General features: G+C 56.5%; 3 long non-coding RNA genes across 3 annotated transcripts; all 3 read right to left on the bottom strand.

The window, feature by feature from the left end:
• Positions 1 to 749: 749 nt before the first annotated feature.
• Positions 750 to 18303, bottom strand: LOC135307137 (uncharacterized). Its single transcript, XR_010367865.1, has 3 exons — positions 18218 to 18303; positions 1283 to 1384; positions 750 to 841 (listed from the first exon to the last, which is right to left on the bottom strand). It is a non-coding gene; the product is annotated as an uncharacterized LOC135307137 (long non-coding RNA).
• On the bottom strand, positions 2360 to 3188 carry LOC135308378 (uncharacterized). Its single transcript, XR_010368816.1, has 3 exons — positions 3114 to 3188; positions 2925 to 3026; positions 2360 to 2466 (listed from the first exon to the last, which is right to left on the bottom strand). It is a non-coding gene; the product is annotated as an uncharacterized LOC135308378 (long non-coding RNA).
• Positions 3670 to 4474, bottom strand: LOC135307427 (uncharacterized). Its single transcript, XR_010368147.1, has 3 exons — positions 4400 to 4474; positions 4211 to 4312; positions 3670 to 3781 (listed from the first exon to the last, which is right to left on the bottom strand). It is a non-coding gene; the product is annotated as an uncharacterized LOC135307427 (long non-coding RNA).
• Positions 18304 to 19813: the final 1510 nt, after the last annotated feature.

Genomic DNA, 19813 nt, shown 5'->3' with positions numbered 1-19813 from the left:
ATAGCCTCCAGCATCCTCCAGGAATTTCAAGCCATTTTCCAGCAGGGCTTCAAAAAAATCCAAGTCATGATTCCAGTCTAGAAGGGAGCAGAGATCAGAATGATCTCAGTGGCATTCTGGGATCCCCTTCTGCCACAGAGAACTGGGCACTGCCAGGGGGTCGGCTAAGGCCGTGGGAGCCAGATGCGAATTGACATGCCCATAGTTGCACAGGGGCCTGGGGAGCTCTGGGCTGGCTCCTGGTCACTCTCCACACTCTTTCCCTGCCCTCAGCAACATCCCTGGGAGGGGTGGCTGGAGTAGCCCAGGGCCCCGGGGCTCTCTCCCTCACACACAGAGGAAATCCTCCCTAAAGCACGGGGGAAAACTGCAGCAGGCAGTGACACAGGTATCCCTCCCTCCCTCCCTCTGTCCCTCCTGCCCTCCTTCTGCGGCGACAGCTCCCAGATCCCAAGGGCAAACAGCCAGGCCCTCTCAGGACACACTGGAGCCTTGCTCTCCCCCTCTGTCCTTTCCCCACCGTGGGCACCCCGTGCAGTCACTCCCAGGTTTCAGGACATGTCTCCCACAGAGGGACCCCAGCAGGACTGCTCAGTACCCGAGTGCCCTGAGCCTGCTCGGGATAATTCCCCTGGGCTGTGCCGCTCTAGTCCAGGCTGTGCCCGCACTGCCAAGCAGCAGAGAGGGCAGCTCAAGCCTCAGCAGGGCTCAGGCCCAGCGCCACAGCAATTACCTCCTGTGCCTGTGCCTGGCATGGCCTCTCTTCCTGCAGCAGAGGCTGGCACAGAACCACTGCTTCCTCCGGGAAATGCTTCCCTCTGCACAGGCTCAAAATCCACTTCTGGAGAAAGGAAAAGGCACAGCTGGATCAGGTGGAGTTGTTTCCCATTGGGGAGGTGACATCCTCAGGAGGCAATAATTATCAAAAAAATTTATAAGGATCAGGAAAGGTCCACGGTCTTGGGTCTGGGCCAGAGCACTTCCTCCTCCAAATAGCTGTGTCTCCTGATCTGCTCAGAGACTGGGAAATGGCAGGAGATCTCAGGCCCATGGTGCAGTTTGGGCTGCCTGTCAGCTGATGCCAAATGCCTTCCTACAGAGGCTGGGCAGAAGCTGCAACCAGGCCAGGCTGGGAAACAGCCCTGCAGGGCGTGAAAGCAGCAGCGGGGTAGCGAGGCTGCCATGGATCCCTTCCTGCTGTGCCGGGCACGGTGTGTCCAGATGTGCTGCCAAAGCCCCCGGCTGCTGACTCCCAGGGGAAGCATGCGGGAAATCCCCCCACCTTGTCTTCTCTGCAGCATTTCCTTCAGCATTTGCCACATGAATTCAAATGGGTTCTGGAATTTCTTGTATGCCATGCCTTTGGTCTCTTCTGGTGGAGGACCTTAAGAGAAAGTAGTTCCATTTCCCAGGAATGGATCCCACAAAAGCAGGGCTCAGCCTGTGGGGTCAGCAGGGACACACTACTCACCCCTGCTAAAGGAGCTGGGCTTGGGTGCAGCATCCAAGGTAGGAGCTGGAGAAGTCCTCCCTGGAGACATATCTGTAACACAACAGCCACAGAAGCTTCTGTCACCTGGTTCCTGCCCGCTTGTCTACAATTCTTCCTTGGCGGCACGCTGAGAACATACCTGCAGGAGGCTCCAAGGGCTTCAAAACTTTCTTCATCCAAGCTGATGGAGAAGCCTTCCCAGCAACCTCATCTAGAACGGAGCACAGATGAGAACATTTTCCAGGGTGTGCTGGGATCCACTTCTGCCACAGGGAACTGTGCAGTGCCAGGGGGCCGGGTAAGGCCATGGGAGCCAGATGTGAATAGACATGGCCAAAGGTGCACAGGGGCCTGGGGACCTCTGGGCTGGCTGCTGGCCACTCTCCACACTCTTTCCCTGCCCTCAGCAACATCCTTGGGAGGGGTGGCTGGAGCAGCACAGGGCCCTGTGGCTCTCTCTTCACATACAAAAGAAATCCTCCCTAAAGCCCAGGGGAAAACTTGAGCAGGCAGTGCCACAGCTATCCCTCCATCCCTCCCTCTGTCCCTCCTGCCCTCCTTCTGCGGCGACAGCTCCCAGATCCCAAGGGCAAACAGCCAGGCCCTCTCAGGACACACTGGAGCCTTGCTCTCCCCCTCTGTCCTTTCCCCACCGTGGGCACCCCATGCAGTCACTGCCAGGTTTCAGGACATGTCTCCCATGGAGTGACCCCAGCAGGACTGCTCAGTACCCGAGTGCCCTGAGCCTGCTCGGGATAATTCCCCTGGGCTGTGCCGCTCTAGTCCAGGCTGTGCCCGCACTGCCAAGCAGCAGAGAGGGCAGCTCAAGCCTCAGCAGGGCTCAGGCCCAGAGGCACAGCAATTACCTCCTGTGCCTGTGCCTGGCATGGCCTCCCTTCCTGCAGCAGAGGCTGGCACAGAACCACTGCTTCCTCCTGGAAGTGCTTCCTTCTGCACAGGCTCTCCTTTCATTTCTGGAGAATGAAAAAGAGACAGCTGGATCAGATGGAAACATTCCTGACTGGCAATGGGGATGGGGACAATTTCAGGAGGCATCACTTGTGAAAGGAATGGATAAGGATCAGAAAACACCCAGGATTTTGGGACAACCCAAGGCTGCTTCCTTCCCCAAACAGCCCCAACATCTGATCTGCCTGGACACCAGGAAATTGCAGGGCATCTGAGGGTGGGCATGGACTGTGGTGCAATTGGGGCTGTCTGCCAGCTGATGCCAAATGCCTTCCTGCAGAGGCTGGGCAGAAGCTGCAGCCAGGCCAGGTTGGGAAACAGCCCTGCAGGGCGTGAAAGCAGCAGCGGGGCAGCGAGGCTGCCAGGAATCCCTTCCCGCTGTGCCGGGCACGGCGTGTCCAGATGTGCAGCCAAAGCCCCCGGCTGCTGAGACCCAGGGGCAGCATGAGGGAAATGCACCCACCTTGTCTTCTCTGCAGACATTCCTTCAGCATTTGCCACATGACTTCTAATGGGTCCTGGAATTTCTTGCCTGCCATGCCTTTGGTCTCTCCTGTCGTAGGACCTTAAGAGAAAGTAGTTCCATTTCCCAGGAATGGATCCCACAAAAGCAGAGCTCAGCTTGTGGGGTCAGCAGGGATACACTGCTCACCCCTGTGATGGGAGCTGGGCTTTTGTGCAGCATCCAAGGTAGGAGTTGGTGAGGTCGTCCCTGCAGACATATCTGTAACAAAACAGCCACAGAAGCTTCTGTCAACTGGTCCTGACCAGTCAGTCAAACATTACGCCTTGGTGGGACAGTGAGAACATACCTGCAGAATGCTCAGAGGGCTTCACAACTTCAGAGCGCCAGGCTAATGGAGAATCCTTCCCAGCATCCCAGTCTGGAAGCAAACCAAGATGAGAACTGTTTCCATTGTGTGCTAGGGCTGGCTCTGGCCCTGGGCTGGCGGCAGGGCTCCCGCTCGGGGCTGCTCCTGTGCCTTGGGCCTCTGGGCACTCAGGGCCAGCTCCGCAGCAGCTGCAGTGCCAGGGACGTTGCTGCACCAGTCGCGTTTCCCTGGGGCTCTGAACCAGCTCCAGAGGCCTGGAAGCCGAGGCGCCTCCAGCTTTGGCTGCTGCCAGGCCGGGCAAGGGCAGGCCCTGGGGGAAGAGCTGCTGCCACACAGCCCCGGCCGGGCCTGAGCCCGGCACAGCAATTACCTGCTGTGCCTGTGCCCGTGTCTGGAATCGCCTTCCTTCCTGCAACAGGGGCTGGCACCGAAGATGGAGTGCTTCCTTCAAGAAATGCCACCTTCCACTGAAGCACTATGTCCATCTCTTGACAAAGGAAGGGAGACAGCTGCATCAGATGGGGCTGTTTCCCACTTGGGCGGTGGCATCAGAGGTAATATTTGTGAAATTTATGGTGCAGGAAAATGGCCAGATTACAGTGGCATGATGAGAGCACTTCCAGGTCCAAACAGACACCCTTTTCCTAATCTGCAGGGCTGGATATAGTGGGGGATCTCAGGGTGTGTTACAGTTTGGGCTGCCTGTTAGCTGATGCCAAATAACTTCCTACAGAGGCTGGGCAGAAGCTGCAGCCAGGCCAGGCTGGGAAACAGCCCTGCAGGGCGTGAAAGCAGCAGCGGGGCAGCGAGGCTGCCATGGATCCCTTCCCGCTGTGCCGGGCACGGCGTGTCCAGATGTGCAGCCAAAGCCCCCGGCTGCTGAGTCCCAGGGGAAGCATGAGGGAAATGCACCCACCTTCTCTTGTCTGCAGGGGTTCCTTAAGCTCTCGCCTCATGTGTTTGGATGGTTCCAGGGATATCTTATCTGTTGTATCTTGGATTTTCCCTGTTGGAGTACCTTAGAGAAAAATATTTCCATTTCCCTGGAATGGATCCCAGAAAAGCAAGGCTCAGCCTGTGGGGTCAGCAGGGACACACTACTCACTCCTGTGATGGGAGCTGGGCTTGAGTGCAACATCCAAGGTAGGAGCTGGAGAAGTCTTCCCTGTAGACACATCTGTAACACAACAGCCACAGAAGCTTCTGTCACCTGGTTCCTGCCCGCTTGTCTACAATTCTTCCTTGGTGGCACGCTGAGAACATACCTGCAGGAGGCTCCAAGGGCTTCAAAACTTTATTCATCCATGCTGATGGAGAAGCCCTCCCAGACACCTCATCTAGAATGGAGCACAGATGAGAACATTTTCCAGGGTGTGCTGGGATCCCCTTCTGCCACAGAGAACTGGGCACTGCAAGGGGGTCGGCTAAGGCCGTGGGAGCCAGATGTGAATAGACATGGCCAAAGCTGCCCAGGGGCCTGGGGAGCTCTGGGCTGTCTCCTGATCACTCTCCACACTCTTTCCCTGCCCTCAGCAACATCCCAGGGAGAGGTGGCTGGAGCAGTGCAGGGCCCCGGGGTTCTCTCCCTCAGACACAGAGGAAATCCTCTCTAAAACCCCGGGGAAAACTGCAGCAGGCAGTGACACAGGTATCCATCCCTCCCTCCCTCTGTCCCTCCTGCCCTCCTTCTGCGGCGACAGCTCCCAGATCCCAAGGGCAAACAGCCAGGCCCTCTCAGGACACACTGGAGCCTTGCTCTCCCCCTCTGTCCTTTCCCCACCGTGGGCACCCCGTGCAGTCACTCCCAGGTTTCAGGACATGTCTCCCACAGAGGGACCCCAGCAGGACTGCTCAGTACCCGAGTGCCCTGAGCCTGCTCGGGATAATTCCCCTGGGCTGTGCCGCTCTAGTCCAGGCTGTGCCCGCACTGCCAAGCAGCAGAGAGGGCAGCTCAAGCCTCAGCAGGGCTCAGGCCCAGAGGCACAGCAATTACCTCCTGTGCCTGTGCCTGGCATGGCCTCCCTTCCTTCAGCAGAGGCTGGCACGGAACCACTGCTTCCTCCGGGAAATGCTTCCATCTGCACAGGCTCTCCTTTCATTTCTGGAGAATGAAAAAGAGACAGCTGGATCAGATGGAAACATTCCTCATTGGGAATGGGCCATGGATCCCATCCCGCTGTGCCGGGAACCATGCGTTCAGATGTGCAGCCAAAGCCCCCGGCTGCTGAATCCCAGGGGAAGCATGAAGCAAATGCACCCACCTTGTCCTCCCTGCAGCATTTTCTTCAGCACTTGCCTCGTCTGTTCGGATGGTTCCAGGGATATCTTCTCTGTTGTGTCTTGCATCTTCCTCTTTGGAGGAACTTAGAGAAAAATATTTCCATTTCCCAGGAATGCATCCCACAAAAGCAGGGCTCAACTTGTGGGGTCAGCAGGGACACACTACTCACCCCTGCCATGGGGGCTGGTCTTGTTGGCAATAACCACCAAAGGACGTATGAATCTCCTCCCTGCAGACACACCTGTAACTCAACAGCCACAGAAGCTTCTGCCATCTCTGCTGATCTGCACGGGCACCACTGAGCCGCAGGAGCGGTGAGGGGATCGTGCAGGGCACGGGCACACACGTGCATGGTTCTGTGCTGGCACCTGCAGCGCTGCCTCCCTGGCCCAGCTTTGGGCTCTGAGCTGGCAGCTCTCCCAGGGGAAAGGCCTTGACCTACCCTCACCATCTCCCAGAGCCTCAGTCCTGGATGTGGGACCTTCACCGGCAGGTTCAGCTGCAAAGAAAGGCAGGACAGAAGAGTTCCTGTGGCACTGCAGGAGATCCTCAGGCTGCCCACAAGGCTCAGCCCCGGGGCACAGCCCTGGGCCCGGCCCCTTCCCTCTCTGCTCTTCTCGGTGACTGCACAGAGCACACAGAAGGACACACTGGCATTGCACACAGGAGGAAGATTGAAAGCTAAATGCTCCTTCCTCCCACTGACAGTGATTCTGTGGGAGCCCTCAGGCCTCCAGAAGGGAGCAGGGCAAGGTTTCCAGATTCTTTCAACCTTAAGATTATGTTAAGGGAACTGGTTAATAAGTGAGCTTTTGTTGAATTGATCCTGATTATTTACTCAGGAAAGGCAGAGTGAAAACTTGCCTCCAGCATCCTCCAGGAACTTCAAACCATGCTTCATGAGGACTTCCTGAAAACCCATGTCATGATTCCAGTCTAGAAGGGAGCAGAGATCAGAACCATTTCCATGGTGTGCTGGGATCCCCTTCTGACTTAGGGAACTGGTCACTGCAGGGGTTGGGTAAGGCTGTGGGAGCCAGAAGCGAATGGAGATGGCCAAAGCTGCACAGGGGCCTGGGGAGCTCTGGCCTGGCTCCTGGTCACTCTCCAACCTCTTTGCAGGCCCTTTGCAACATCTCTGGAGGGGTGGCTGGAGTAGCAGCCCAGGGCCCGTGGGGTCTCTCTCCCTCCCACAGAGGAAACCCTCCCTAAAGCCCTGGGCAAAACCATCCCCAGCGCTTCCCAGGGAGCAGGGAGCGCTGTCCCAGGAAAGGGCAGCCAGGCTGCCGGCTCACCTGCTCGCCGCGCTTGCAGCGGAGCAGCCTGGGCAGCCCTGGCAGGCAGGGCCACGGCCAGGAGCAGCAGGAGTAGGAGGCGCAGAGCAAGGGCCATGCTGCCTTGTCCTCCGCCAGTCCCGCAGCTCTTGCTGCCACCGCTGTCCCGACACCGCTGTCCCAACGTCAGCACCGCTGCTGCCACCGCCGCTGCTGCCGCAACAGTTGTGCTCAGGGACTGACTGCTGGCTCCTTGTGCTGCTGTGCAACCACGGGGCTCTGGCACCTCTGTGACCTCAGGGCCTGCTGAGAGCTCAGCCAGCTGTGACCCCAGAGCCCTGCTGTGACCTCATGGCCTCAGCTGTACCCCCAGAGTGTGCGCCCGTCTGCATGAATGGACTGCCCTGATTGTAAATGTTTTGCTTCATCAAAGGGCCATTGCTCAGCAAAACCTTTCTTTTGCCTGCTGACATTGCTGGTCAGGCTGCGTCCCTCAAGATGCTCTTGATTGTTGCAGTTCAAATTTATTTTATTGATTCCATTTCAAGTCTTGTTTAAGGGCTCTGTTGTGCCCCCGTTTTTTTCCTGAGTTGGTTCACCTGTGGGTTTTACCCTCCCTCCAAACTGTCCCTCGTGTCCTTCCCCACCCCTTGTTCCAGCTCTTTCCCTGCCTCTCAAGGCAACCCAGCCCCTTGGTTCCCCAACCTTTGGGCAATCCCTGACTGCAACTCCCCTTTGGAATTCCCCTACTCCTGGAAGCCCCACTGGCCCTTGTGACCCATCCTCTCCACCCTCCTACCCCAATTGGCCCCAGACACTTGATGTAATCCCCTCACTCCTCTCCTGAGCATTCCCTATTGGTTCATTGTTTGCATCCACGCCATGACTTGTATGTGTACAAAACCCCTTGGGCAGTACAGCTAGGGGCTTTTCATTCTGTTCTCTTCACCTGGACTAAGCTGTTCCTTGCGGAACCTGAAGACGGGACGCCTCCTCCTTTCTCCTGTGCCTCGTCCCTGTCGTGACTTGTGTCTGGCACTGGAGAGCAAGTGGCACTAAAGGTTCTGCCTCTGGTAAATGCCCATAGCGAGGCAGTTCCCGACTCCTGCCGTAGTGCCGGAGTTGTAAGAGCTAGCCCAGGTTCCAGCACTCACTTCACTAATGTACCGAATGCCCCTTCTTCAGTGCCTGCTCTGGTGCTCTGCCAGCTCACACAGCAGAGTGAGATTCACATACTGCAGCCCAGAGTTAGGTTGTTGCAACATTGAAATGGGTGTGGTTGGCAGGATGGCTGGGCATAAATCACTACAGAACTAAAGCAAATGTGTGCACTGTCCCAGGCTGGACTTGAATAGGCACAGGAATTGTGGAAAGATGAGGACAAGATAGCAGAGACCAATGGAAACACCAGCTGAAAAGGAGGACATGCTAAAGGAGTTATTTGTGCACATTTGGGGGTATATTTTCCTTGGGTGCAAAGCAAAATCAAAAGCTTCTGAATGCCCAAAAGATGAGAACTGTGTGTGGTAAATAGATATGATTCATGCTGACAAAATTGAAACAGTAATCAATATTGATAATTAATATTTGGAAATAAAAAACCAGTTAAAGGAGTCATGCCAAGCAAGAAAGGGAGAGGAGGGGTCCACCCCCAACCTTCTCCTGCAGATGTTCAGAACAGGAGGAAGCAAGAGATAACTATGACTAAATTTCGTTGGAAGAGAGGAGAATTTGGTTGCACACCAGGCAAATGTTGATTATATGAGATTATATGACTGCTTTAATGTTAGAACACAGTATTGGCTTATACTGTAGCAGCTTGGTGCGCATGTGTAATCCAAAAGATGAACTACAGGACATGGAGGAAGAGGAGAGGCCTTCCTCAAAGAAGATCCCCAGAGTGGTACAACTTACTTAAAGAAGTGTGGAGCATGCGTGGGGAAGGTGATGATGAGGGCAGTGATACAAGTGTGACGAATCGAAAATGGGAGGAGATGGTAATGACATACAGCATAAAAAGGGGAATTTGGGCTTGACACGCTAGTACGTGAGGTGACGGGGGTCCAAAAGCCCTGCACCCCTACCCCACGCATACCCCGCGAGGTTATTTTTGCTTATACGCTATTATCAGAAACAAATTATTCATCATTTAAAGCAAATTATATTGTCAATATTTTGAGTGTATTCAATTGTATATATATTAAGCTACATAATTAAAATTGCTGTTACATTTCATTTTGTTTGGGTTTGTTCTTTCGGTTTTTTTGATTGGATAATTGGGCAAATATAACATGTGGAATGTCCTCCACAGCAGAGTGTCAGACCTCTGGATCTTTTTAAACACTTTTATCAAGGTGGAGCTGTGGCGGCTTCAGCTGGTGCCTCTGGGGGACCTTGAACAAAGAACCCCTGAGCTTTTCTACCCTCCCAGGTGAAGTGTGATAATCTCAGGTCTTCCTGCTGTGTCCGAGTGCCGGGCCACTGGCTGGCACCACAGGTCCCCAGACCCTCTGCTGAGGCATCCCTCTCCTACAGTCAAGTTTAGTCTGTCACATTTGGCTTTTCTCTCTGATCCACCACCAGGACCAAAGATCACACGGTCCTGAGGATGTAAAAATGCCTGTTCCTTCTGGAACATTGCTGTTGTGTGACAGCCGTGCAGGCAGAGCGGGCAGCTGTAGGGATACTGACTCGTTTCCCTGGTGCCAGCCGTGCTGCATCCATCGAGCTGCTGGGTGTTGGAGCTCGCTGGGACGCGGCCCGGCCCGGCACCACGGGAGTTAGGAAGGGTCTTGAAGGAATCCCCACGCGTTAAAGCAGACGATTTAGCCGGGGATTTTAAGTTGTTTCTCAGTTAACCTTGTAAAAGGCCAAAACAAGTCTCCTATGAATTCTGTCCCTGTCAAGTTCAGTTCTGCCCCGAAATCCCCTCAGCATTCTCAGGGCAGTGGCAGGAGCCGGGTGCTGGCCCAGAGCCCCACTGGCTGGGGAGAGCACGGCCCAGAGCGAGCCCCTGCTGCCCGGGATGGCCACAGGCCCGGGGGAGCCGGGCAGGCAACGCCAGGGCCCTGTCCAGGCTCCTGGGGCTCCTCTGGCACCTGTTCCGTCCTTTCGGGCGCTGAGAGGTGCCCGTCCCACGGGGCTGTCTGTGCCCGGCCCCAAAAGAGGCAGGGCCAAGGCTGTGGCCCCTGGGCTGGCGGTGCCGCCTGCCCGGCGCTCAGCACCGCCCGTGCCGTGCCGATGCAGCGTGACCCGGCGGGGCAGCTCCGCCTTGGCGCCTCGCCACCGCCATCCCGGCACGGCGGCTGGCCCTGGGCCGCGGCAGCCCCGAGCCGCATGGGCCCGGGAGGGACTGCCGGAGCTCCCCGTCCCCTGCGTGCCTCAGCAGACACTCCAGCCCCACTGCGTGCAGCAGGAGGGACACAAAGCACCTGCACGCTTACGAGAGTCCACAGCCCTTTCTACATGTGAAATGAGACCCCAGAACCCCGACATGTGCCTCAGGAGAGATCCCAGCACCCTGCACACCTTGGGAGAGATCCCAAACCCTCTGCATGCCTCACACAGGATTCCAAATCCCTTGCATGACTTGAAGTGGACCCCAGTGGCCTCCATGACTCAGAGGAAACCTAAAATATCCCTGGGTGTGCCGCAAGGGACCCCAGCCCCTCGTGCACCTTAGGGGGACTCCAAAGCCCCCACGTGCCTTACAGGGAAGTCCAGGCCAGCTACGCCGAGTGTTTTGACCTGGAAATCAAGCCTGGTTGCACCTGGGTTGTTGTGTCTCTGGGGCTGCTCACCAGCCCTGTTGAACCCCAAGGCCACACAGCCCTTCCCTTCCCTTCCCTTCCCTTCCCTTCCCTTCCCTTCCCTTCCCTTCCCTTCCCTTCCCTTCCCTTCCCTTCCCTTCCCTTCCCTTCCCTTCCCTTCCCTTCCCTTCCCTTCCCTTCCCTTCCCTTCCCTTCCCTTCCTTCTGGCCCTGGCTGAGAGCAGCAGACCCTGTGCAGCACCCTGCATTGGTGATGGCCCATCAATTAGGTCCTATCAAGTGTGTGTTAATTAGGGAGGAGCTTTGTTTTGCCTGCTGACATTGCTGGTCAGGCTGTGTCCCTGGAGATACTCTTGATGGCTTCCCTCTTTTCCTGGCCATGGCACTGGAGGAGGTCTGGGCCCAGATGATCCCACGGAAGGAAATGTCCCTCAGCCCAGGGACGCTCAGCATGGGCTGCCCCATCCCCTCAGGGCCCCACCGCTGGTCACAGTGAAGCCATCTGCAGAATAAATAGACTCCACTGTCGCCCTGGTTTTTAATGTTCTTCTAAGCCTTCTGATGTTTACATTCTTGTAGCAAACTTTCCCAAACACTTTATGTAAATAACTTATTGTTTTGCATTCTTTTCTGCAGAGGAGAAATTTGATGGACTGTTGGTTTGTCCAGTGTCATTGGAGAGGTGGCACTTTCACCCTCCAATCCACTCTCACTTTTGGAAATCTGTAAATGTTGGAGTCAGAAATTCAACTGCCTTCTTTTTTACCTTGGAGAGATGCGTGTCTGCGTTGTTTTATTTCATGTCCTATAGCGGCACTCCACAACCTGATGTAGTTGTGAAGTGGGTATGCGTGTCAGGGCCTGGCACAAGCGAGATGGCTCTCGTGAAAACTTGTGCCCCGAGCCCTGGACTGAGCCACATCTTTGTTCACAAACATGTTCCATATGCAATACCTTACACAATCTCGCCATGCACATTCAACCCCTGGCCCCGCCTGTCCTCCCCTCACATGGCGATTAGATCCACGGCCTTCTGGGCACGCGTTGTTTCCTGTGGTGGTCACACTGGGGTCTTTGGTGGTCTCTGAGGTCGAAGGCTGTGGTCTTCCTCATGACTGAACTTTTGAACTTTTCTCCTTTGTGCATGCACTGTGGTCCCCTGGTGCTTATCTGAGTAGGTCTGTTGGTTTGGATCAGCTTGGAGACAGAGGAGCTCCTTAGTCTAGGCTACCTGCATTCCCTGGTCTTCTCCTGGTTTTATGAGTAAAACAGTTATCTGTAGCTATGATATTTTATTAAAAATCCTTTCCTGGGATTTTTCCCCTCATGAGGAGCTGAGGGCCTCAGGAAAGAAATGGAAACAATAACTGTCTGCTGCTGTGGAATGCAACAGGTGCATCTTCCATTGGTCCATGTGGATTGTTTTCACTTGGTGACCAATCACAGCCAACTGTGTTGAGCCTGTGAGCGGCCCAAAACCTCCATTTCAACAGCAGCCCCGGCCTGGCTTCTGCCTGCCCACACCGTGGGCATCCACAGCTCCTCCTGGGCATGGAGCTCAGTCAGTGCTGGTGCTGGGTGGGCTTTGCTGCTGCTGCCACCTGGACACTGATGTATTCTAATGCCATCCTCAAGAGCTACTGAAACCAGGAGGGGCATTGTTTCTTCCTCATCTCCTGTTAATGGGCCCATCAATGTCTTGCCACATGACTCAGAGATAACTCCCTCCCAGAGCCATTTCTGTTTCATGGCTAATCAAGGACCCACTGCATGAGGCAGAATGATATCAGCCCACTGTGAGATGCTCTGCCCATGGGGGAGGAGCTAAGCATCCCCAGCTGGATATAATCTGGGTTTTGGGACACAACAAGCAGTCTTTCCACTGGATTCCCAGAGGAACCGCCGCCCTTACCCACTGCTTTTCCAGAGGATGAGAGCTACCAGATTGTTTCTACAGGATCACCACTTCCACAAGGCCATTTCAGCTGGACTGCTACCACCACCCTAACTAGCAGGGTGTCAGCAGGCTGTATTCTGAGCCTGTCAGTGGTTTTTCTTTTGTATTATTGCATGTATTTTGGGTTTTTTTTCCCTTTTCCTAATAAATTGTATTTCTAACTTGGAGTCTCTCACTGGTTTTGCTTTCAAACCACAACACAGATCCTTCTCTTTATTTCAACAGAGGAATGGGCCATTGCCTACTCTGCAAGCGGGGGGGGGAGGGTGGGGTGTCACCTTCAGTGCTGCTTAGAGGGCAAGGCCAGGGGGCTCAGGGGCAGAGGAAGGGATGTGTTGGTCTCAGGAGGGGCTGGAAGGTGCTGGGCTGGTCCTGGGGTCTCTAGAGGAACTCGAGTTGGCTGGGATGGGACAGATGGAGAGAAAAAAGGGATGAAGGCAGCTTGGGGAGGCCCATGGGGAGAGCAGGTGGCAGTGGGATCTACGGGGCAATAAGAGGCTTCCTCGTAGACGGTTGTTCTGGGGTCCTCTTCACAGAAGACTTGAGAGGGCTGTCCAGGCCGTTCCTGCTGCTGGAGGAGCTGCTCACGCTGTCTGGTGTGAGGTGCAGCCACCGTCTTCCAACTCCTGTCCCGAGGTGCTCCTGTGCAGAGAGGAGGTGGCTGAGGCCCCAGCTGCCAGTGGCACACAGGGACCCTCGTGCACAGCAGGGCCCAGAGCTGGCAAGGCTCCCCAGCACGGCTGGAGCTGCTGGCACAGCTGGGCCCAGCTGGACAGCTGCCCCTCAAGGCCCCGGCCAGCAGGGCACGGCTCTGGGCAGGGTCCCTGGCCAGGAGCGGGCCCCAGAGCACCTCTGCCTTTCAAGGGCAACCTCGGCCCTGCTCTTTCTCCTCCCCACCTGCCTCTGCCTCTGCCCCGTGCCCCTGGAGCTGCTCTTGGCCAGGCAGCCTCAGTGGGAGCCAGCTCTGGCTGCAGCCCCAGCGGGGCCCCCAGGACAAGGCCCAGCAATTGAGAGGCCAGTGGAAGCACTGGGCAGCAGCAGAAGCCTCAGCAGAGTTATTTGGACAATCATGGACTGGCCACAACTCCACTGCAGTCTCAATAGGAATGTTCCCTGTCCACGTTAGACTTTCAAAAGAAGCTGTTGGTGGGGGAGAGCAACAAAACACTCACTGTTTTCTGTTCCAGGAATACCCGATTCCAAAGCAGCACAACATGAAAACAAGCTCCAAACAAAGCACGCCGGCCAGTAACCCTAGCCAGCAGCCTGTTCCCTGACAGAAATCCCTTCCAAGGCCATCCTGGGCATTGGGAACAGGTCTTGTGGTGCCGGCTGCATCTGTGGGAGCGATGGGGAGCGTGAGCCCGTGCTGTGCTGCACTGCTGAGCTGGCAGCATGGTGAATACGGGCAGGACGTTCTCTGTTTCCCCCAGAGCTGGGGCCTGCAGGCACCTTGCCGGCCCTTGGCACAGGCTGTGCCAGCCAACAAAGCCCAGCAGGCCGGGAGGAGAGCCCGGGGGCAGCGCAGCTGCTTGGGCAGTGGCTGCTGCCAGGGACACGGGCCAAAGCCATCCCTGAGCAGCCACTGCCAGCCCTGGCCCTCCCTGCCCCGTGACAGCTCCCCCAGCCCCAGGGGACAGGCTCAGGCCCTGTCAGGACCCAGCGCAGCCCCTGCCCAGTCGGGAGCCAGGGCTGGCTCTGGCCCTGGGCTGGCGGCAGGGCTCCCGCTCGGGGCTGCTCCTGTGCCTTGGGCCTCTGGGCACTCAGGGCCAGCTCCGCAGCAGCTGCAGCGCCAGGGATGTTGCTGCACCAGTCGCGTTTCCCTGGGGCTCTGAACCAGCTCCAGAGGCCTGGAAGCTGAGGCGCCTCCAGCTTTGGCTGCTGCCGGGCCGGGCAAGGGCAGGCCCTGGGGGAAGAGCTGCTGCCACACAGCCCCGGCCAGGGCTGAGCCCGGCACAGCAATTACCTGCTGTGCCTGTGCCCGTGTCTGGCATCGCCTTCCTTTCTGCTGCTCGAGCTGCCAATGAGCCACTGCTTCTCCCTGGGTGCTCCTTCTGCACAGCCTTTTGGTCCATCACTTGAAAAAGGAAAAAAGGGACAACTGGATCAAATGGAAATATTCCCCACTGGGGATGTGTCATCTTCATGAGGCAATGCTTGTCTAAGTCACAGGTAAAGATCAGGAAAAATCCCAGGTAATTGGGGCTGGGCCAGTGCAATCCCATGAGCAAACAGCTGCACCTCCTGATCTTCTCAGAGACTGGGAAATGGCAGGGGATCTCAGGCCCACGGTACAGTTGGGGCACCCTATCAGCTAATGCCAAATTCCATCCTGCAGAGGCTGGGCAGAAACTGCAGCCAGGCCTGGTTGGGAAACAGCCCTGCAGGGCGTGAAAGCAGCAGCGGGGCAGCGAGGCTGCCATGGATCCCTTCCCACTGTGCCGGGCACGGCGTGTCCAGATGTGCAGCCAAAGCCCCCGGCTGCTGAGTCCCAGGGGAAGCATGAGGGAAATGCACCCACCTTCTCTTGTCTGCAGGGGTTCCTTCAGCTCTTGCCTCATCTGTTTGGATGGTTCCAGGGATATCTTATCTGTTGTATCTTGGATTTTCCCTGTTGGAGTACCTTAGAGAAAAATATTTCCATTTCCCAGGAATGGATCCCACAAAAGCAGGGCTCAGCCTGTGGGGTCAGCAGGGACACACTACTCACCCCTGAGATGGGAGCTGGGCTTGAGTGCAGCATCCAAGGTAGCAGCTGGAGAAGCTGGAGAAGTCTTCCCTGTAGACACATCTGTAACACAACAGCCACAGAAGCTTCTGTCACCTGGTGCCTGCCCGCTTGTCTACAATTCTTCCTTGGTGGCACACTGAGAACATACCTGCAGGAGGCTCCAAGGGCTTCAAAACTTTATTCATCCAAGCTGATGGAGAAGCCTTCCCAGCACCCTCATCTACAAAGCAGCACAGATGAGAACATTTTCCAGTGTGTGCTGGGATCTCTTTCTGCCACAGGGAACTGGGCACGGCCAGCGAGTCGGGTAAGGCCATGGGAGCCAGATGTGAATAGACATGGCCAAAGCTGCCCAGGGGCCTGGGGAGCTCTGGGCTGGCTCCTGGTCACTCTCCACACTCTTTCCCTGCCCTCAGCAACATCCCTGGGAGGGGTGGCTGCAGCAGTGCAGGGACCTGGGACTCTCCCCCTCACACACAGAAGAAATCCTCCCTAAAGCATGGGGGAAAACTGCAGCAGGCAGTGCCACAGCTATCCATCCTGCCCTCCCTCTGTCCCTCCTGCCCTCCTTCTGTGGGGAAACCCCCCAGATCCCAAGGGCAAACAGCCAGGCCCTCTCAGGACACACTGGAGCCTTGCTCTCCCCCTCTGTCCTTTCCCCACCGTGGGCACCCCGTGCAGTCGCTCCCAGGTTTCAGGACATGTCTCCCATGGAGGGACCCCAGCAGGACTGCTCAGTGCCCTGAGCCTGCTCGGGATAATTCCCCTGGGCTGTGCTGCTCTAGTCCAGGCTGTGCCCGCACTGCCAAGCAGCAGAGAGGGCAGCTCAAGCCTCAGCAGGGCTCAGGCCCAGAGGCACAGCAATTACCTCCTGTGCCTGTGCCTGGCATGGCCTCCCTTCCTGGAGCTGAGGCTGGCATGCAACCACTGCTTCTTCCGGGAAATGCTTCTTTCTCCACAGGCTCTCCTTTCATTTCTGGAGAATGGAAAAGAGACAGCTGGATCAGATGAAAACATTCCTGACTGGGAATGGGGAAGGGGACAATTTCAGGAGGCATCACTTGTGAAAGGAATGCATAAGGATCAGAAAACACCCAGGATTTTGGGACAACCCAAGGCTGCTTCCTTCCCCAAACAGCCCCAACATCTGATCTGCCTGGACACCAGGAAATTGCAGGGCATCTGAGGGTGGGCATGGCCTGTGGTGCATTTGGGGCTGTCTGCCAGCTGATGCCAAATGCCTTCCTGCAGAGGCTGGGCAGAAGCTGCAGCCAGGCCAGACTGGCAAACAGCCCTGCAGGGCGTGAAAGCAGCAGCGGGGCAGCGAGGCTGCCATGGATCCCTTCCTGCTGTGCCGGGCACGACGTGTCCAGATGTGCAGCCAAAGCCCCCGGCTGCTGAGTCCCAGGAGCAGCATGAGGGAAATGCACCCACCTTGTCTTCTCTGCAGACATTCCTTCAGCATTTGCCACATGATTTCTAATGGGTCCTGGAATTTCCTGCCTGCCATGTCTTTGGTCTCTCCTGTCAGAGGACCTTAAGAGAAAGTAGTTGCATTTCCCAGCAATGGACCCCACAAAAGCAGGGCTCAGCCTGAGGGGTCAGCAGGGACACAGTACTCACCCCTGCCATGGGAGCTGGCCTTTTGTGCAGCATCCAAGGTAGGAGTTGGTGAGGTCGTCCCTGCAGACACGCCTGTAACACAACAGCCACAGAAGCTTCTGTCACCTGGTTCTTACCAGTCAGTCAAACATTACGCCTTGGTGGGACAGTGAGAACATACCTGCAGAATGCTCAGAGGGCTTCACAACTTCAGAGCGCCAGGCTAATGGAGAATCCTTCCCAGCATCCCAGTCTGGAAGCAAACCAAGATGAGAACTGTTTCCATTGTGTGCCAGGGCTGGTTCTGGCCCTGGGCTGGCGGCAGGGCTCCCGCTCGGGGCTGCTCCTGTGCCTTGGGCCTCTGGGCACTCATTGCCAGCTCGGCAGCAGCTGCAGCGCCAGGGACGTTGCTGCACCAGTCCCATTTCCCCGGGGCTCTGAACCAGCTCCAGAGGCCTGGAAGCCGAGGTGCCTCCAGCTTTGGCTGCTGCCGGGCCGGGCAAGGGCAGGCCCTGGGGGAAGAGCTGCTGCCACACAGCCCCGGCCAGGCCTGAGCCCGGCACAGCAATTACCTGCTGTGCCTGTGCCCCTGTCTGGCTTTGCCTTCCTTCCTGCAGCAGGGGCTGGCACCGAAGATGGAGTGCTTCCTTCAAGAAATACCACCTTCCACTGAAGCACTATGTCCATCTCTTGACAAAGGAAGGGAGACAGCTGCATCAGATGGAGCTGTTTCCCACTTGGGTGGTGGCATCAGAGGTAATATTTGTGAAATTTATGGAGCAGGAAAATGGCCAGGTTACAGTGGCATGATGAGAGCACTTCCACCTCCAAACAGCCACCCTTTTCCTAATCTGCAGGGCTGGATATAGTGGGGGATCTCAGGGTGTGTTACAGTTTGGGCATGGCCTGTCAGCTGATGCCAAATGCCTTCCTGCAGAGGCTAGGCAGAAGCTGCAGCCAGGCCAGGCTGGGAAGTAGCCCTGCAGGGTGTGAAAGCAGCAGCGGGGCAGCGAGGCTGCCATGGATCCCTTCCTGCTGTGCCGGGCATGGCGTGTCCAGAAGTGCAGCCAAAGCCCCCGGCTGCTGAGTCCCAGGGGAAGCATGAGGGAAATGCACCCACCTTCTCTTGTCTGCAGGGGTTCCTTCAGCTCGTGCCTCATCTGTTTGGATGGTTCCAGGGATATCTTATCTGTTGTATCTTGGATTTTCCCTGTTGGAGTACCTTAGAGAAAAATATTTCCATTTCCCAGGAATGGATCCCAGAAAAGCAGGGTTCAGCCTGTGGGGTCAGCAGGGACACACTACTCACCCCTGAGATGGGAGCTGGGCTTGAGTGTAGCATCCAAGGTAGCAGCTGGAGAAGCTGGAGAAGTCTTCCCTGTAGATACATCTGTAACACAACAGCCACAGAAGCTTCTGTCACCTGGTGCCTGCCCGCTTGTCTACAATTCTTCCTTGGTGGCACACTGAGAACATACCTGCAGGAGGCTCCAAGGGCTTCAAAACTTTATTCATCCAAGCTGATGGAGAAGCCTTCCCAGCACCCTCATCTACAATGCAGCACAGATGAGAACATTTTCCAGTGTGTGCTGGGATCTCTTTCTGCCACAGGGAACTGGGCACTGCCAGGGAGTCGGCTAAGGCCGTGGGAGCCAGATGTGAATAGACATGGCCAAAGCTGCCCAGGGGCCTGGGGAGCTCTGGGCTGGCTCCTGGTCACTCTCCACACTCTTTCCCTGCCCTCAGCAACATCCCTGGGAGGGGTGGCTGCAGCAGTGCAGGGACCTGGAACTCTTCCCCCTCACACACAGAAGAAATCCTCCCTAAAGCATGGGGGAAAACTGCAGCAGGCAGTGCCACAGCTATCCATCCCTCCCTCCCTCTGTCCCTCCTGCCCTCCTTATGCTGGGAAACCCCCCAGATCCCAAGGGCAAACAGCCAGGCCCTCTCAGGACACACTGGAGCCTTGCTCTCCCCCTCTGTCCTTTCCCCACCGTGGGCACCCCGTGCAGTCGCTCCCAGGTTTCAGGACATGTCTCCCATGGAGGGACCCCAGCAGGACTGCTCAGTGCCCTGAGCCTGCTCGGGATAATTCCCCTGGGCTGTGCTGCTCTAGTCCAGGCTGTGCCCGCACTGCCAAGCAGCAGAGAGGGCAGCTCAAGCCTCAGCAGGGCTCAGGCCCAGAGGCACAGCAATTACCTCCTGTGCCTGTGCCTGGCATGGCCTCCCTTCCTGGAGCTGAGGCTGGCGTGCAACCACTGCTTCCTCCGGGAAATGCTTCTTTCTCCGCAGGCTCTCCTTTCATTTCTGGAGAATGGAAAAGAGACAGCTGGATCAGATGAAAACATTCCTGACTGGGAATGCGGAAGGGGACAATTTCAGGAGGCATCACTTGTGAAAGGAATGCATAAGGATCAGAAAACACCCAGGATTTTGGGACAACCCAAGGCTGCTTCCTTCCCCAGACAGCCCCAACATCTGATCTGCCTGGACACCAGGAAATTGCAGGGGATCTGAGGGTGGGCATGGCCTGTGGTGCATTTGGGGCTGTCTGCCAGCTGATGCCAAATGCCTTCCTGCAGAGGCTGGGCAGAAGCTGCAGCCAGGCCAGGCTGGCAAACAGCCCTGCAGGGCGTGAAAGCAGCAGCGGGGCAGCGAGGCTGCCATGGATCCCTTCCTGCTGTGCCGGGCACGGCGTGTCCAGATGTGCAGCCAAAGCCCCCGGCTGCTGAGTCCCAGGAGCAGCATGAGGGAAATGCACCCACCTTGTCTTCTCTGCAGACGTTCCTTCAGCATTTGCCACATGATTTCTAATGGGTCCTGGAATTTCCTGCCTGCCATGACTTTGGTCTTTCCTGTCAGAGGACCTTAAGAGAAAGTAGTTCCATTTCCCAGCAATGGACCC

The sequence above is a fragment of the Passer domesticus genome, chromosome 9 (assembly GCF_036417665.1).
Source record: "Passer domesticus isolate bPasDom1 chromosome 9, bPasDom1.hap1, whole genome shotgun sequence".
In the NCBI taxonomy this organism is placed as follows: Eukaryota; Metazoa; Chordata; class Aves; order Passeriformes; family Passeridae; genus Passer; species Passer domesticus.
The sequence above is the reverse complement of the archived record's forward strand: the minus strand, read 5'-3'. Positions and strand labels throughout refer to the sequence as shown.